Source organism: Symsagittifera roscoffensis, chromosome 3, assembly GCF_963678635.1.
Source record: "Symsagittifera roscoffensis chromosome 3, txSymRosc1.1, whole genome shotgun sequence".
Taxonomy (NCBI): domain Eukaryota; kingdom Metazoa; phylum Xenacoelomorpha; order Acoela; family Convolutidae; genus Symsagittifera; species Symsagittifera roscoffensis.
The window spans coordinates 69178185-69197463 of NC_087064.1; the positions used below are offsets into that span (position 1 = coordinate 69178185).

Consider the following 19279-nt stretch of genomic DNA (forward strand, 5'->3'; position numbering starts at 1 on the left):
AGTTTTTTTATAAAAAGTTTTCTAATTGCCAAAATTGGTTTGAGTAAAAAAAACCATCCCAAGCATAAATATTCTGCCTTTTCTTTAAAAGACGGAACAAAAAACCCGTTGATAATTGTTCCTTTAACAATTAGTTTACAACTTTCTTAATTTTTTAGATATTCAAAATTGCAAATATCAAACCGGGTAAAAATTGGTAGTACAGTTTGAAATCAAACCTGGTAAAAAACAACCGGATGAACGACTGCTTGCATTTGAAACCAGGTCCAGACTAAATTTGGCTTAACTTCTAAAATTTGATCGCAACTTCGAAATAATTTGCAAATATCAAACCGGGTAAAAAATTGTATCTTAACCTTGAGTAACATGTGATATCACGCAATGGTAGTTTGTTTTCAGATATGCCAAAGACTGCTTTGAAAAATTGAACGCAACTTCGAAATTGTTTTAAAACCAGGTCCAGACTGAGCTGCAAGACTGGAACTTCAACATAAATTGCAAATATCAAACCGGGTAAAAAATGGTAGTCCAGCTTGAAATCAAACCTGGTAAAAAAAAACCGGGTGAAAGACTGATTGCATTTGAAACCAGGTCCAGACTAAAATTGGCGCATCTTCGAAAATTTGAACGCAACTTTGAAATAATTTGCAAATATCAAACAGGGTAAAAATGGTATCTTAACCTTCAGTAACATGTTATATCACGCAATGGTAGTTTGTTTTCAGATATGCCAAAGACTGCTTCGAAATAATTTGCAAATATCAAACAGGGTAAAAAATAGTAGTCCAGCTTGAAATCAAATCGGCTAATAAAACCGGGTAAAAACCGGGTAAAAAACTGCTTGCATTTGAAACCAGGTCCAGACTGAAATTAGCGCAAATTTGAAATTTTGAAAGCAACATCAAAAAAAATTGCAAATATCAAACCGGGAAACAATTGGTATCTTAACCTTGAGTAACATGTTATATCACGCAATCAGAGTTTGCTTTCATTGATGCCAAAGACAGCTTTGAAAATTTGAACGCAACTTCAAAATAGTTTTAAAACCAGAGCTGCAAGAGTGAAATTTCGAAATAATTTGCAAATATCAAACCGAGTAAAAAAATGGTAGTCCAGCTTGAAATCAAACCTGGTAAAAAACCGGGTGAAAGACTGCTTGCATTTGAAACCAGGTCCAGACTAAAATTGGCGCATCTTCGAAAATTTGAACGCAACTTTGAAATAATTTGCAAATATCAAACAGGGTAAAAATGGTATCTTAACCTTCAGTAACATGTTATATCACGCAATGGTAGTTTGTTTTCAGATATGCCAAAGACTGCTTCGAAAATTTTAACGCAACTTCGAAATAATTTGCAAATATCAAACAGGGTAAAAAATGGTAGTCCAGCTTGAAATCAAATTGGGTTAAAACCGGGTAAAAGACTTGTTTGCATTTGAAACCAGGTCCAGACTAAAATTAGCGCAATTTTGAAAATTTTGAACGCAATTTCGAAATAATTTGCAAATATCAAACCATGTAAAAATAATTTTTTACCTACGCATTCTGCGTTATCTGTATTTTCTTGCAGTTACATTCATGATTTATCTTTTATTGATTTTTGAAGAGGAAAATTACGAGTTAGGGTTTTTTCAAGCAGAACACATCAAGGCGAGATAAATTTTCATGGTTTTTTGCAATTATACCGCCCGGTCTTAACTGAAAAAATATAAAGAAAATATAAAGCACAATACTCCATATAAATTTTACTAACAATGTCATAAAATAAAAACAAAACCACAGTCAAGGTCATAGAAAAATGTATCTCGAATTAAATTTAAAAGAAAACATTTCGGAGCGAGATTAAATCATCACCCGTATTGAAAAATCGTGGCGGTTAATTAAAAAAAATAGGAATATCGCGCTGATCACTTTTCAGAAAAAAATTCAATAACCCTTAAATTTTACGAAAAATTGCTGCAGGTGAAATACTTTTTTGGCCTTGGGCTTAAAAATTTATTATCTATCAGACTATATATAAAACTTTGATTAATAAATACTTCAACAGTGCCGTTGATGCATTTTTGTTGCTTTGCATTTTCTCGAGCAAATATATTAATTTTCTTTTTTTAATTTTCATTTGATGATCACAATTAATCACAATAAAACCAAATAAGCCACGGGCGGATTCATGCAGAAGTGAGGAGTAAGGTACTGTCACTTTTTTCAAATTTTTTAATGCCCGGATCAGCTTCTTATCAGGCTTTCGGTTCGGTTCTCGGTTTGGATCAGTTAACGAAACTTTTTTTTATTAGTTTTTATTGTATTGTGGTTTCTGTGATTCGCAGAGGATCTATAAAAGGCTATGCAGCCTGTTTAAGCATAGTACGTTTTTCTTATTTCCCACATTCAAGACTGAGTTATTTTGTTGAGCAAAGCTCGTTTTTTTCCAACTTAAGACCATTATCGTTTGTCTAGAACTTTCACGCGGTACCACTATTGCAACTGTAATCGGTCAGGCTGTGGTATACCTGAAGCTTGACGTCAAGCGAGAGCTCGTCCTCAGGCACTATCATTGCCAGGGCAGGGGATCGACTACACGATCTGACGATCTCGATTTGAACGCCTTACCACTATGCTAAGTGCCTCAAAGGCACTTCATTTGAGGTTCATTGAAAAGTTTCATAAGCTTTTCCATAGCAAATATTCAAAAGGCAAACACCAACTAAAATCCAAACCTAAATTGAAAAATACCAGACCTAACTTCATCCCTGGCTAATTTTTTTGTGCATATTGTCATAATCAAATGTAAAATGTGAAATAAAAATTAAATCAAATGTTTGAGAGATGGCAGAGCAACAAAATTTCACAAACGACACTGTTGAAAGTTTTACATTAAGCTTAAACTCAATTTCCCTATCTTTTGCTTAAAAAATACAAAAAAAGTGCTCGGATTGCTATAACGTCGATTCAGTCCGGATCCAAAATCATTTCAAGTCGAAATGACAGAAGCTAAATGATCAAAATTTTGCGTTAACTATAACAAATATATATTTTTTGTTTTAAGAATACGCTGGTCAACTTTCATTGTCACTGTACTTGAGGTGGGTTATCAAATATCCCAATGTTAAAAAATGTTCACATTAACAGTTCAATTACTCAAGATCTACTATACAAGATTTATTTTGTTTTCGGATCTCTTCGATTATTGGATATTCTAGGATATCTTGTACAAAACCTCCTGCCCCTATGAAAAAATAAAATCAACATTAAACAAATATATCTTTTTGCGATAGTGCAGGGAAAATATCAATAGAGAGAGATCCCAATGTTTGAGCCGTTTGCATAATTGATCGATCCATGAAGCATTTTAAATCGAGTACTACATCCGCTGCAATTGGTTTGCGAAGAACGGAAACAAAAGTTATTGATTCTCCAACTTGGCTTACGAAAAACGAAAAAAAAAGTTATTGATTCTCCAATTTGGTTTGCAAAGAACGGAAACAAAAATTATTGATTCTCCAACTGTTGCTCCATTTATCAATATTTTTTGATAAAAATATTATGACACCGCTTCTAAAATAATCTTCAACCACGTTTGTTAAGCCTGTAGCCCCGTTAATTAAACTGAATCTAAAGTTTTTAGATTAAATTCCCAAGCAACTTAACTCTAAGATCGTTAGCAGATATCTATAGAGGTATCGCTATGTCATAAGATTATTAGCAGATAGGTTTTTAAAATTCTCAACTCATTTTACCCATCTTTCGTAAGAAAAAAACAAAAAAATGTGCTCGGACTGCTAACGTCGATTCAATCCGGCTCCAAAATCATTTCAAGTCGAAATGACAGCTACTCTCACTTCTGAGCAAATTTTTTTTAAAAAAAAAAGATTTTTTCGCACTGTACTTTCCCAGCAAGCTCTATACACAAGCAAATACTATATTCAAAATGGTGCTATATTTACTTAAACTAAGCGGGGGTCTATCAAAAAACAATGACAAAATCAAAGAGTAAACAAAACTGCTCGTATCAGGGACAAGCCCTGAATGTTCCCACTGGCTTTTAAGGTTTGTGGAGCAATAATAACACTAAAAAAATTTAAAGGTAAAAAAAATCAAAGTTTTTTTTTCAAAAATTTGAGATTTTGTTATGACAATTATCACCCCAAACGCCATATAAGGTACAAAAGGATAGATTTCGCTTCTTGTAACAAACGTATAATGGCAAATAAGCTTCTTTCAACCAATTTGGGACAATTTGGAACAATTTCTAAAACGGATTAAATCTCCGCTTACGCGTTAAGAGCGCAAAATATATCGCGCGTTAATTGTCCCAAATTGGCCAAAAGGGCAATATTTAAACCCCCATAACTTTACAAAAAATGATCACCGGTGAAATATCTTTTCAAATTGAAGCTCAAGACAACAATACCTTTTGAATGATATAAGAAAAAATTCCGTCAAAAATGACTAGTTAAAAATCGAAATTTGTCTGAAGAAAAAAACAACCCACCCGAGCACAAATATTCCGTTGCTTTCTTATCGAAAGTCGGAACAACAAGACTGCTCATTTCAGAGTCCTGTTGAGCGACGGCCCTTCAACGTCCATGAAATATGTTTGCATTGTTCTTTTTAAATGAATAAAACATTTTGACAAGGGCAACTATAATTTAAAGAAGACTGCTAATGAATCAGAGTTAAGCCCTCAATATTTTAACTACACTTTAAGGCCAATTTAAAAAATTGTTTAGTTTGAAAACCTAGACGAAATGAACAAATAAAAAGTTTTTTTTTCAATTACTTTTTACTTTAAACCCCCTCCACCCGCTAATGTTGATTACAAAAGGATGTATTCAGTGTCTTGTATCATAATAGATGTGACCAATTGTCTTGCCTCAATTCAATTTGGATCGCATTTATTTGCCGCTTACGCGTGTCGTAACAATGCAGTATATCGCGCGTTATTCATCCGAAATTAGTCAAATTAACAATTTTCATCTCCATCCCCTTTAACAAAAAATGATCACAAGTAAAACGTTTTTTTTAAAGATTGTGCTCAGGAAAAAAATTATATCAGATGAGATAAAAAGTCTTCAAAAAAATGGGCATTCAAAAAGTCAAAATTTGACTCAACAAAAAGCATCAACCCAAGCATATCGGTTCTAGCAACCAATTTATAAGAATAAACCATCTGCCTCAATCTAAGTTGGAACGATTTCTAAGAAGGATTAAATCGCGTGTGTTACGCGTTAGTTTTTAAATTAGTGATACGCGTTAGTTATCCTCAACGCAATCATCCCATCTCCCCGAAATTTTATTAGGAGCTGGAATTGATAATTTTCAGGTTCACTGGCTTTCAGATGATAAAAAACTTCCGCCAAAAAAGACTAATTAACAAGTCGCATCTTGTTTGGCAAAAATCACCGATCTCCCCCAAAGTTTTGACGACCCATCACAACCCAAAGGGCTCCCTCTTCGTTATTTCTTTTGGCTGACTGACTTCAACTTTTGGTCGACCAACTCTTAGACTTTTCTAAAGGTGCCTAGAATAAACTAATTTTGATGAAGATCGCAAGCCAAAAAGCTTGATTTTTAGGTAAAAACTATTCGAAAAGTCCCAAAAATTGGCATATTTCATTTCTTTTTTCAAAAATTTGCGTGCAGTCCAGATAACTTTGGTAACATAAGGGGGTTTTTAGTGTTTTGAGATAGCTTAGAAAAAAAACAATTTGGTCGACAATTTCTCAAAAGTCCTCCCTCACTGAAAATCTTAGATCCGCCGTGACACGGACACGGAGCACAATTGTTCCGTAGTTTTTTTTCGAAAATCAGAAGAATGAAAACCAAAAATCTGATGATATCCAGGCACTTTTTTGTTTCCTTTTGAACGAGAAATTGTAGATATTCTTCTCTTGTAAATTATGTTTGAGAAATATTGGCTCATGATGCAATATAAAATCTTTGTAACATTTTGAAGTCAATTTGGCCTTAAAAAGAACTTCAAGGATCTCACTTAATTTCGGAAACAGGTGCATTGTTTACTCAATCAAAGCGGGACTACTTTGGTTTTTTTGGCGCACATACTAAAATTAGGATTTCGTTTCCAACAATCAAAAACCAAAAACCTTTTTATGGACATGCCTGTGATTGATTCAAACAGACAAAATGAATGAAGTAAACTGTTATAATTTATAGCATGTGCCAATAATCTTGAGAGACAAGCCAATTTGTTTGCTTCAGTCAAAGCGAAAGCTAAATGAGCAAAATCACTTCTCTTTTCAAATTGACGCGAGGATACCAGCAGTCGCGAAGCAACGGGAGACATCTAAATATGAAGACCAATTTATTCAGGGATAATAAAAAGTATATTATGAGTTACACTAAAGGTTCTTAGATCTGACATTGCAGATATATGATCTAAAAATCTTATCACTGGGAAATTGATCGTAATCTGGTGGTTTCAAAACCAGCATGGATTTGATTGAAAACTCCATAAAATTTAGCGACGATGCTGATTGGTACAGGAAAGATATCTACAGATCTTGCAAAAGTCATGAGACCTTTTGCATGACTTATACAAAATGATATGTTCATAATTTTCCAATCAGATGAGCGCTTTCAAAACGTAATGCCAATTTTTAGATCAACTTAAACTACCCCCACCCCTCTATGTTACCTACTTAAGAATCTCCATCCCTATAAAAAAACAGTAAATTAACTTTGTATAGAAAATTTTGCTGCATTCTGATTGGTCGGAAAATTGAATATTTTGATGTACTCAACAATCCCTCCTTCTTGAAAGGGGTGGAGACTGCTAAGCAGATTCCAATTAAGTCAACTATCACTGCAAATTTCTAGTTTACATACGGTCCAAATTATTTACCAACCGGATTGACCTAGCGCCACCTAAACAAGTTAACAAAAACTGCTCGTATCACGCGTCACCCTGAATGTTCCGATTACCATTTAATGTCTATGGTAGTAGTGTTCGGCTTTAAAAAACAATGAAGTTTTCAAAAAGTTGAAAACGAGTTTTAAAAAATGAGCAGTTTTTTTGAACATCATTTCCTCAGGCTATTTTAAGCTCAAAAAGGTATATTAATCCTAGTAAATACGTATTAATAAGAACAAACGGCTTACCTCAACTCATTGCGGAACGATTTCTGAGCCAGATTAAATCGAAGCTTACGCGTTAAAAGCACGAGTTAGATCGCGCGCTAATTGTTCCAAAGTGGCCAACTTTGCAATCTCGCATCATACATAACTTTACAAAAACTACAGATAAGGGTATATTATTATGGGGGACTAGGAAGTTAGACAAAAAGCAATTTATACGTGACCAAAATCTGAATTTTTACGTAGATACAAAACTACAAACATGAGAAATTAGACGTAATTGTTTTGTTAACGTATGTGAAATTTGACTACAAATAGTTTTCGCTGACTATAATTAAATTTCATTCGAACTTCTTGAACTGCGATCAGTTTTTCGCAAATAGCAATTTTGCAAATAGCAATATAAAAATGTTTTATAAAATTTGGAAAACGTTTAATAGATCATTTAAAATAAATAGTTTGATATGCAAAGGGATAATAAACTCTTTTTGTTATTGTGAAAATTCGTTTCAAGTAATAAGTTTTGTTAGTTTTTTGCTTTTTGTCCGAAATACTAGTTTTGCAAAAAGAATATAACGTCTAAATTTAAAGCGGAAACGATTGAATTGACACATTTTTGAGTTTCGTCCTTCCAATAAAATAAAAAGACATTGTCAAAGTGTTATCAGTAACAATGCTGAGCCGTACCACTGTTGAGCTACTTTTTATTTCCTCATAAAAAACACTGAGACTACTTATGTAAAAAAATAATCTAAACTTTCAACTGTGAGCTTTCAACGTCATTCATTCCATTTGTTTGAAACAACTCGAATGTGTTTTTGAATTCATTTCTAAGGCTTTTTGTGGGATTTTATGGCTGGCATTAGTAGCCACTTTAACCGACTTAGGAACTGATTTCTTAACTTGTAAAATTGAATGGCTGAATGCAAAAAAAGCAGCACTTTGTGCGGCTGATGAAAGATTTGTATAAAATTCAAAACAATTAGTACACTTATTACACGCATTTGTTCAGACTGCTTTAGTTTTTCACTTAAATTCTTCTATGGTAACAAAAAAGGGATATTTAACTTCGTAAATTTCTTTAATTGTTTAACTTTTGTACAAAATTTAGTGTTCTTCCTTGAAATCACTTTTTTGACAAGTAATCTAGCCATTTACAAACCATTTTTAGTTTTGAAAAATGAAGTTTTTTCGGTCTAACCGTTGCTACAAACTTACCACTAGTTAAAGTTGTAGTTACAAACTATCATTGTTTTACGTCGAGACATGAATTTAGTCAATCTCATAATTTTTTAGAGACGATTTAAGTTTGATTGAGTTCAGATTGAGTTTTCTGGTCAAAATGATTTGTAAAATCTTCAAAAATTCGAGAATGAAACAACGCAAGCAAAATTAGAAAAACAAAATGTAGCGTCACAGTGTTTAAAATGAAAATCTTGTCATCAACTCCAACACCAATTTTTATTTGCTTTTAATTGCTTTTTACAACAAAACATCAGCAAAGCTGAAGCTGCTAGAAGCTCCAGTTTGAGGCAGTATAGACTCACGCTTCACATCTTGTTTGGTTCTTTACTTTGATAAACTTACAAGGATAACTTACTTGAATAAGTTTTTTTGGATAAGCTTACTTGGATAAGTTTATAGATAGGAAAAGAAAAATCTAATTTCGCCGAAAAGTCAAACAAGACTGCTCTTATTAGGGCAAAGCCCCGAATATTCCGACTGCTCATCAGCTCGAATATTTTTGAAAAACGATAATATCAAAACTTTGTTTTGTCGATAATATAAAATTTCAAGTATTTTAAATTGAATCGTGAGCGGAATTAATAAGAACACATAGTTTTCTTCAACTAAATTTGAGACGATTTTGTAGATAGGGATAAATAGCCACGCGTAAATAATTCGCAAAACACACTCAGCATCAAAGTATAAAACAAGCAATTTAGTAAGACGCGTTTCACGGCAACCTCAGGTCACAATAGTAGTGAGCGCGACCCTTCTGCGAACAAGAAGATTAGGGAATCAATCCCTCGAGAGAAAATTTTTTTTCAAACGAACCCAAGCATTTATATTCCTTACTTACTTTGAAGGTCGGAACAACAAAACTGCTCGTATCAGGGCAAAGCTCTGAATGATTCCACTAAATTTATGGTTCTGTAGAGTAGTGATAGCTTAAAAAAATTGATGAAACCATAAAAGATTGAAAATACTAAAAAAATTTATCTTTCTTATGTAAAATACGTTTTACAAATTACAAATTGATATATTTTGCATAAAAATTCTGTCAAAAAGGGCTTAATAAAAAATCAAAAATGCCAAGAGAAAAAACCACCTCGAGCATAAATGTTCCGTCATTTTTTTTCGAAAGTCAGAATCAAAAAGAAATTTGAAAATCCATTTTAAAAGGTAAGTATTAAATTGAGACTTTGAGTGCACCTTTGTTTCAACCAATCGATTGTCAAAACATAATTAACCAAAAATTGGCATTTTATAAACAAGTAACTTTGTAGTTAGCCCACTAAAAATTTACTAATAAGGCTAAAATAAACTTAATACCTTTGAAATTTTGCCTCATTCTCATTCAAAGTTACTATAACGATTTCATGATCACAATTTCTAGTTTATTGTCAAAGAAAAGCCAGAGGAAGGTTTTCGGCAACCTATTTTTAAGCGAAATGGAAATAATTCTATTAAGGAACTGAAAAATTTTTACAAAAAAAACTCAAAATAGTTTATAAAAAATTTCATGTCACCAAATTATAAAAGAAAGAATTGCCGATGCTTGAATGTCAAACGACTTGGTTAATTACCCTCTATTCATAAAATATTAGAATGTGTCTGTATGGTATAGAGGGCAAATGAGCGTTTGCTTCAAATTGAGACTCGGATTTATTATTATCTGAAATAGAAGGATCTCTTCTTGTTTTCTCTTGCTGAAACAGCACCGGCGCCTTATTATCAAGGATATATTTTTCTCGGTTGTGTAGTTGATCAAAGATGTCCTGTATTTTTTGAAGTGAAAAAAAGTAACTCTCTTCTTGAATACCTGAAAACAATATCTTTTTGATGAGATATGATGATGATAGAATTGCTGGAAAATTTTTTCACAAGATTTGGAAATCTCGGTATTTGATTGCATTTTTCAAAAGATTTCAGTAAAAAAAACATTTTGGAAAAAGTCGTGTTTAACCTCTAAAAATGAGTAGCCAAAAAAATACAAAAATAGGGTGGTGTGCCTTACCATTCTCGGTAACCACCAAAAATAGTACTGGTTTTTAGTATTTTCCAGAGCAGTCATGATATGATTTGAAATACCAATTTTGTTGAACAATTTGGAATCGTAAAATCTGGATAAAGAAACTGAATTTTTGAACTGTCATTTTTGTTGTTAAGACTCGGGTCAAAAATGATTCCCACTTTTGTCCGTTTTTGTATTGGCAGGTTGAATGAAACTAGTTTTCAGTAAATTAATTAATGGGAGGTATTTTTGCGACAAAATAGAACAGGATTTAGTCACCTTGATTGTTATTTTAAGTTGTTCAATATATTTTGTTATCCCAATATATTTCGTTTAATCCCAAATTTGATTCTAACTGTCCTCCCTTCAGAGGGATGAGGACAAAAGTATGAACTGTTTGGAACACTGAGCACAAAAAGTGTCTTTTTTTGGGTCTCAAAGCGGAATAAAGGAAATTCTGAAAGTGAGTAATCTAATTTTGAGTAAAATGAGCTGTAATTTAAAGGGTTTACTGATACTAGGATGCTTACGAAAACCACAGAAAAATTTAATCAATTTTCCTTACTTTTTGAGCTTTCTTTGCATAATTTGGGTTAATTTACGCGCAAAATATTTCGTGCAATTAACGCGTAAGTTGAGAATTAGTTCAAATCATTTTGAAATGAGGCATGCTGTTTGGTCTATTTAAAACATTGTTATATGCAAAAAAATATCACTTTGTAATTTTCATAGCGTGTGAGGGATGATCTTCAAAAAAACCTCGAAATTTTTTTTAGTACGGCTTTTATATGGATGGCATTTAAGAACATTAAACCCTTTCACGTAACTCTAACGCTACTCCAGATACCCTAAAACGCAATTGAAACATTCAGAGTTTCGCCTTGATACAAGCGGTCTTCTGTAATAATATTGTACTTTCGTGGCATTGTATTTAGAGCTTCAAGAATTATTTGGTTTGCCGATCGGACCAAAAGCCACATCAGTTTAATAATTCCAAGTTTTACAAATTGACTTTTCCAAAGCCCCACAGTTCTACAAAAAATTATAAAAAGTTAAAATTATTTGTGAGCTCATTTTTTTTCTCACTAGAGCTTTTGATTTTTTTTTGAGTTTTCATCCTTTAAAACTAAAGGAAAATGTTTTTTTTTTCACAAAAACTCTGAGAGGGACACCTGCCAGCTAAAAAGATAGACTGGAGCCTATTTCTTGAACAAAACGAAAATTCAATACGTATTATTTCAATATATATGATTTGTTTTAATAACAGGATCAATAACTTGAATCAGCTGCTCTGATTTTCACAAAAAAATTCAGGGTGGTAAGAATCTGCTCTGATAAAAAAAAACAAGAAAAATAATAGATATTTTCTCACCCAGCAACCGACAGTTATGAATTTTGTATGCAAAAATTCAGCAGTGCATAATTAATTTACACATTTACCATCGAAGTTTTGAAATCAAATTTTAAAAAAAATCGAAAGTTAAAAAAATGATATGAAAATTTACCTTTCGAAAAAAAAATTGATGTGAAAAATCACTGGCCAAAATATTATTGGAAAACTGACGAGACTAATTTTCAATTGATTATAAAAACACTCAGTTTGCTTTATGTCAAGGATTGATTTCATGTACTTCAAATTTCAACCGCATTTAATTAAGCCAGCTTTAATGGGTTTTTGAAGTCTAGTTGAAAGATCCTCTAAAGATTTTAAGTTTTTTGAAAATAGAGTGCTTTTTAAATCTAATTTTAGAGCTGAAAACTCAATTATCAAAACCAAATAGCTATTCGCAAGAAAGTAGCACTTTGCGCCGCAGATGAAAGATTTCTAAAAAAGAAGAAAAATCATATAAGAAAGTCTCAATCAAAAACAGTTCTGCGTCATAACCACAGGTTTTTTATTTTTTCCTTTAGAAAAACCCTTTATAACCCCTTAGAAACCTATAAACTTGTTTTAAAAGAGAAAAAAAGCTGAATAGATAATTCTGTAAAACCAATTTCAAAGCCTTATCTCTCGTTCGGCAAAAAATGTTTTCAAACCTCTTAGTTTGAAATTTAACCATAATATAAATAGAACTATTTTGACCAAAATAGTGTGGCAAAACTGCAATTGATTAAATGAACAATTTAAATTTAATGTTCCGACTTTCGATAGGAAACTGACGGAATATTTGTGCTCGGGGTGGTTTTTTTTTCTTCAGACTTCAAAGCCATTTTCAGACTTCAAATTTCGACTTTTTAACTAGCCATTTTTGACGGATTTTTTTATATCATTCGAAAGGTATTGTTGTCCTAAGCTCAAATTTGAAAAGATATTTCACCTGTGATCATTTTTCGTAAAGTTTGAAGGTTTAAAGTTTGCCATTTTAGCCAATTTGGGACAATTAACGCGCGATATATTTCTCGCTATTAACGCGTAAGCGGAGAGTTAATCCGTCTTAGAAATTGTTCCAAATTAGTTAAAAGAAGCTTATTTGCCCTAATTGGTTTGTTACAAGGAGCAAAATTTATCCTTTTGTACTTTAAATGGCGTGTGGAAATATGATTTTTATAAAAAAATTCAAATTTTAGAATTTATTTTTTCATTTTGTTTTCATTGAATTTTTTAATGTTAATACTGCTCCATAAACCTTAAAAGGCAGTCGGAACATTCAAGGTTTCGCCCTGATACGAGCAGTCTTGTTGTAGTTTTAATTTAAAAAGAAAAACAAATAAGTTTTTGTCTACACAGGATAATTACTCCGACTTTTGAAGAAAAAGATGGAAAATTGTGCTGGGGTTTTTTTATACAGACAAATTTAAACTTTTTACCAATTTTTGACCAAAAAGTTCTGTTGTCCTGAGCTCAAATTATAACAAAAAATTACCTATGGTTTTTGTACCTGTTGTTGAGGCTTAAAGGTAATTTGGCCAATAAAGGCCGCGTTAAATTTTGAGTTGTAAACGCATAAGGGGGTATAATTGATTTAAATCCAAACTAAATTGAGGCATGCTATTTGGTTATTTAATACTGTGCTATATGCGAAATATACCACTTTGTAGTTTGTGACGAGATGATTTTTCAAAAAATAATCTCATCGAAAATTTTTCTTTTTATGTGAAATATTTATCTTTTTTTTTCAAAGCTAACACAACGCTATAGACCTACCTTAAAAGGCAGTCGGAACATTCGGGGCTCCCTTGATGCGAGCAGTCTTATCTTTTTGAATGAAACTCGAAACACAAAAGACAACTGAAAGAAATTATTAACAGGATTCGTCTACTACTACCAATAGTTTTGTTGCGTTAATTCTTTTTCCGAAAAAAAAACTGAAAATGAGTTTGATTGAGAGAAAAAGTAAGTAACAATTTTTCAAAAGCAGTTAGATCATTCATGGTTTTATTCTGATACAAAAAATATTGGCTCATTTCAGATTTAATACAAAGTGATGCGTTCATTAAAATAATCAAAAACATGCAGCTGACCGTTTGCATAAGATTTTGAAAAGAAAAACAGCTAAAAATTATTTTTGACGAACTTGATCAAATAATCTTTTCTATATTCTTTTTTATTCCTTTTTCATTCTAGTAAAAGGAGCCTCTAAATAAGTAGCACAGAAAAATCCGGCTACATATATCATTACAAAAAAGTAACTTCGAAAAAATATATTTTCTTTCCAAAAGCTTTCAAAAATAAATTAAATTTGTCATTTAATAATTCAACAAATATCAGTTGTTCGGATACTTTTATGTGAAAAATTGTCCATCATACAAAATACGTCCATTTTCTCCTTAATTTCAGTCAGAATAATAAAATTGCAGACCGATATCTCTCGACGCATTCCTTTTTTTTTGAAAATTTGTGAATCATTCGAATCCGAATCATGAATAGTGTTTCAATATTATATCACACTTTAACGTCTACAAGATTTTTGGGGTACTTAACAATGATCAGAAAACACTTACCCATGTCATTATTCCTTCCTCATTTTTTCAACTGTGTTGCGAACAAAAAAGGACGTACGGGTGCTTGTGTTGTGGATATGTTTGAAAGAATTTCAATTTTAAGAGAGGAGAATAGTTTAGACACAGGAAACGTCTGGAAATGAATGCGACTTTTATTTTTCAGCGGAAAAACGGAAGCATTTTGCAGGCAAAAAGTCAATTTTCTAGCCTGAAAACTAAACGGGAAACGATCTATCAATTTGCCATCGGATTCTTCACGGTTTCAATAGTAATAGTAATAATGCTACATGACTTTCAGACAAGTAAAAAGAATATTAAAAAGGCTCATTTAAAAAATTGTTGAATTTCATATTTCGAGTTAACTTTTAAAGATTTCATAGAAAGTGGATATGACACTTTTAATTTTTTGAAAAATGGAAATTGCGCCAAATCAAGTTACCATCTTTTTTACCTGATATCTCGGCGGCAAGTAATTCAATTATTTATTGATTTGAATATCTTTCGGCTGAATCGCAGAGATAAAATTGAATTAAAAATCTGAATTGAGACCTCTTGGTTTTTAGAGACACTTCCTGGAAGTATGCGGTCTTTTACTTGACTGCTTTCAAAACCTGAAAAGAAATCTATGGCGCTGTTGAAAAATTTTGTACAATCAACTCAGCCTGTATGAAAATTAACTCAATGTGTATCATAATCGAACTGTGACATCATCTTTGCTCCTTATAACTTCATTGTTTAAATCTGAGACAAAAAATTAACCAGATTTTCAATTCTCAACTGTGAAGCTGCATAAAAAAGCTAATGCTGGACCATTTTTGTTTTCACTTCATCAATTGTTCAAAAAACGAGGCTTTTAGCAAAAAATAGTCCGGCTTTTTATTGCATTGTGTGTATTTACCGACCATTTTATAAATTATTTATACATGATTGAAATTCAATCAACTAAAAACTCTAAGCAAGCTACGAAACCGGTTGAGGAAACTTAAAATGTAGTATGCTCTGACACCCAGTAGCGGATTTAGGGGGTGCAGCTTCCCTTCCCTCAGGAGTTCGACCCCCTACCGACCCAAAGGTTCCCCCTTTGTATTATTATTGGTGACGGACACTAAAATTTTTCTGAAGGCGCCTTTGGGACCATTAGATACTAATTTTAAGGGGGAAGCGCGCCAAAAATACGCGGGTTTTGAAAAACATTTTCCAAAAAGTGTCTAAAAACACTTTTTTGGCCTGTTTTTTTTCTAAGTTTGGCCTGCGGCACAGAAAATTTGACCAAAACAGGGTCTTTTTAATGCTTTGGGAGATTTCGAAAAATCGATTTGGTCAACTTAAAAGAAGTCAGACAAAAATGTTGAAAATTTTTGAAAATCCACATCCCCCCTCCCCCTCGAGAAAATCCAAGATCCATCCCTGCTGACACCCGAACTTTTTTATATGTATTTTCATGTATTAGTTTAAGATGCGATGATCATTGTCTGCGATGCTATAGATTTTGTTTGTGAACTGGATGTCAAAAATGGAATTTATTCTGTTCAAGTATTTTGAGTTTTTTCTACAAAAAAAAGTAATTTTAAATGGATTTTTTTTGCATTTTTTTTATAGGCAGCACAAAAGTATCGGAAGCTTTTTTTTGAAAAACCAAGTGCGCGCTTGTTGGGTGTCAAACGAAAATTCTGAAAATTCTATCTGCAAAAAGTTTTTTTTTGGATCATTTAGTTTATACACGAAAATGTTTGAGCTGTCAGTCTATTCAACCGTTGGGCCATTTATTATTGGCTGTTTAATGCAGGCGTCAAACCGCCTCTAGGTTGAACAAAACTCTTCGCATATCAGGGTAGAGCCCTGAATTTTCCGACTGCACTTTTTGTTTTCATTGTTTCTTCATTTTATCACCCCACACACACGCTATTTAAAATACTAAGGGTGCATTTAGCGTCCCATTTTGTGATAATAGGAATAAATTGCTGGCTTCAATTCAATTTAGAACGCATTAATTTGCTTCTTACGCGTGTGTTTCAATTACGCAAAATATCGCACTTTAATTATCCCAAGTTGCCCAAATTAGCAACTTGTAAACGCATTTGACTTTACAAAAAATAAACACAGATGAAATATATTTTTTTAATATGAGCTTAAGATAGCAATATCTCTCAGATGATACAAAATATTCCGCCAAAATCGAAAGTTGACTGAATAAAAAAACCTTATCAAGCATAAAAATTCCTCACTTTTTTCGGAGGTCGGAACAAAAAGAGCTCTGTCCCGCGTGTTCAAGTTATTGTCCCGAATTTCGTAACGAATATGACCGGGACCCGTTTTTTTCAAACAGGCAATATTCTATTTCAATGTAATTGTCGGCCAATTATTTGTCTGCTTATCTGTTGTCGGCTTAGTGGTCACATCTTGAAACCGTTTTGTTTTGCTGCGCGCATTTTCTTAAAAGTTGCTTTCAATGTTTGCTTTACTCCTACAAATTGCGAATTGATTTACCTTGACTTCGTGTTTCCTTGGCGCGGGATGGTTTTTTTTTTCATCAGACAAAATTCAACTTTTTAACTAGCTATTTCTGACGGAATTTTTAATATAATTTAAAAAGTATTGTTGTCTTGATTTTTCGTAAAGTTATGGTGTTTAATGATTGTCATTTTGGCCAATTTGGGACAATTAACAGGCGATATTTTTCGCGCCAATAACGCTTAAGAGGAGATTTCATCCGTTCCAAATTGGTTAAAGGAGGCTTATTTGCCATACCTGATTTGATACTAGGAGCAACATTTTTCACTTCGTACTTAATATGGCGTGTGCGGTGATGATTTTCACGAAAAACCTCAAATTAAAAAAAAATTATTATCACCCAAAATTTTTCGTGTTATTATTGCTCCATAGACCTTAAAAAGCAGTTCGGCCTAATGCGAGCAGTCCAGTTTAACTTGAATCTGCCACCAATCGTAAAGTTTCACCTACGTTTTTTGTCGTTAAGAAAGATCTCATAAAAGATTTTATGAAAGAAAACAGGTAGGTTGTAAGTAATGTCAACCAAATTAATCAGCAACCTCAATGTACATTGTTTCATATACTCACAGTTTTATGAAATGGAAATACTTATTGATTGTTTACTGTTCAAGCAGCATAGATTCAAGCTGCAGAATAGTGACCACCGCAGCCGCACCAACGTTTTGAGCTTGCCAACAGAGAATAGGACTCTTTACAAAATTTGCGTAGCGCTCCCACCGCCGACCTTAAACCGAGACTCGGCTAATTTAGTGTTTTGACCAGTTGAAAAGATTTGGGACTTATGCGACTGCTCTTTTATTTTGAGACCTTTGGGACCGATTTTTCATTTTGATACGCACCCTGCAACTTGGCTAACTATTTTTCTTACAAAAAAAAACACTTTTTGTTGAAGCAGGAAGCCGTTGGTTTTTGTTTACGTTATAATCAGGCATTTAAAGAGGTACCATCACATTGTGTTTGTCGTAAAAGGTTTCAAGACAACTTATGCTTTCCAGCTTTTTAATGGTAACGTTGGCACCATACATTAATGTAGTGAAAAACTTTATGGCAGAAACGAAGCTTGTTTAGATGTTGCAGCAAACGGAGTGTGAAGGTACGCAGTTCGAAAAGAAGTTGATGAAGATGTGTGCCAAATGGAGGAATGCTTAAGTTTTATGTCACGTCCAACAAGCAGCTGGCTCCAAGGATGGCAGAAAAGGAAAAAAAGTTCTCGAACAACTTTACTTTTTTAGACTCCCAGTCGTTTTGATGCTAAACCAACTTAAGTTTTACTGTCATTCGGAAATTTTTACATAACTGAAAATAACTTTCAATTGCTAAAAATTGTTTTATGAAAACATAAAATGAAAACGATGAATTTCTGCTTCCGATTGAACTTGGCGAGACAATTTTTTTTAAAGTTTGGAAAAATCTTTTTCTGCTGGTTCGTTTTTTATTTCTCGGAAAAAAATCCAGGCTTCCAATCATTTCCGCCCCAGTCGCTTCTGCTCCAGCCATTTCCGCCTCAAAAACACAGTCTTTTGCGATTCAGTCATTTCCGCCCCAAAAGCAGTCAGTTCCGGAAATGATTGGTGTTCGGGCGGAAATGACTGGATTTTTGGGGCGGAAGTTTCTGAAGTATTATAATCGATTATGATAGATTTTTGTGCAAAACTCATGAATAAGAAATTGGGGTGAAAATAATGGATTATAATCGATTATAATTGATTAAAAATTATCAATTATTAATTGAGTAAAATCGATTCATTCTTTTACTTTACTAAGTCTGGTATTAAATTTGTAATATTATTGATTATTAACGCTTGAAACTGGATGCGCTTGAAGTTTTTCTGGGCAATAAAACTTTTCCAATCGATTATTCGATGCTAATTGAGTGTTTTTTGCACGAATTTTTACAAATTGTTTGGTTGAATACAATCGAAATTTAATCGATTTTAATTCAATGTTTTTGTGGACCATATTTATGTGTGTAACACAAAATCCACACCACCTCAAACCAACCCCCTGGACTGTAGGGCGGGGATAGGTGTGTACGAGGATAGGTCTGTCGATTTCTGGGGTAACGGGGATGGGGTGTACACGAAGATGAACAAGTTAGCTCGAGAATTGCAAAAAGTAGAGCATGCATTTCATATCTACAGAAAATAACCGATTTTCATGAACTTTGTGCGCAAAAAATTAATTGATTATACTGAAACGAAAATTGCTTAATACTTGGTTAAAATGGATTATAATGGATCTTAATGGATTTTTGAATTTTGAATTTGATTGGATTTTTGAACTTCACCTAAAAAATCATTCTCATGGATAATGCGCCATGGAAATCGATTATATGGGTAATACATGGTTATAATATGGGTAATCGATTATATGGGCAATATAATCATAATGATCTATTATTTCCCATGAAACTCTACTGCCGGAAACTATCGCTATGAAGTATCATTTATCTCAAAAAAATAAACCTTTGAGAAGGCTGTGATTGAAAAAAA

The 19279-nt window shown here is 32.9% G+C and overlaps 1 protein-coding gene across 1 annotated transcript in view; it reads right to left on the reverse strand.

The window, feature by feature from the left end:
* LOC134841451 (tyramine receptor Ser-2-like) overlaps positions 1-14771 on the reverse strand; it is a 76477-nt gene extending 61706 nt beyond the window's left edge. Inside the window, exon 1 of the mRNA XM_063857450.1 lies at positions 14728-14771. The gene's annotated coding sequence lies outside the window, so the exon portion shown is untranslated. The remainder of the gene's footprint in view (positions 1-14727) is intronic.
* Between the last annotated feature and the right edge of the window lie 4508 nt (positions 14772-19279).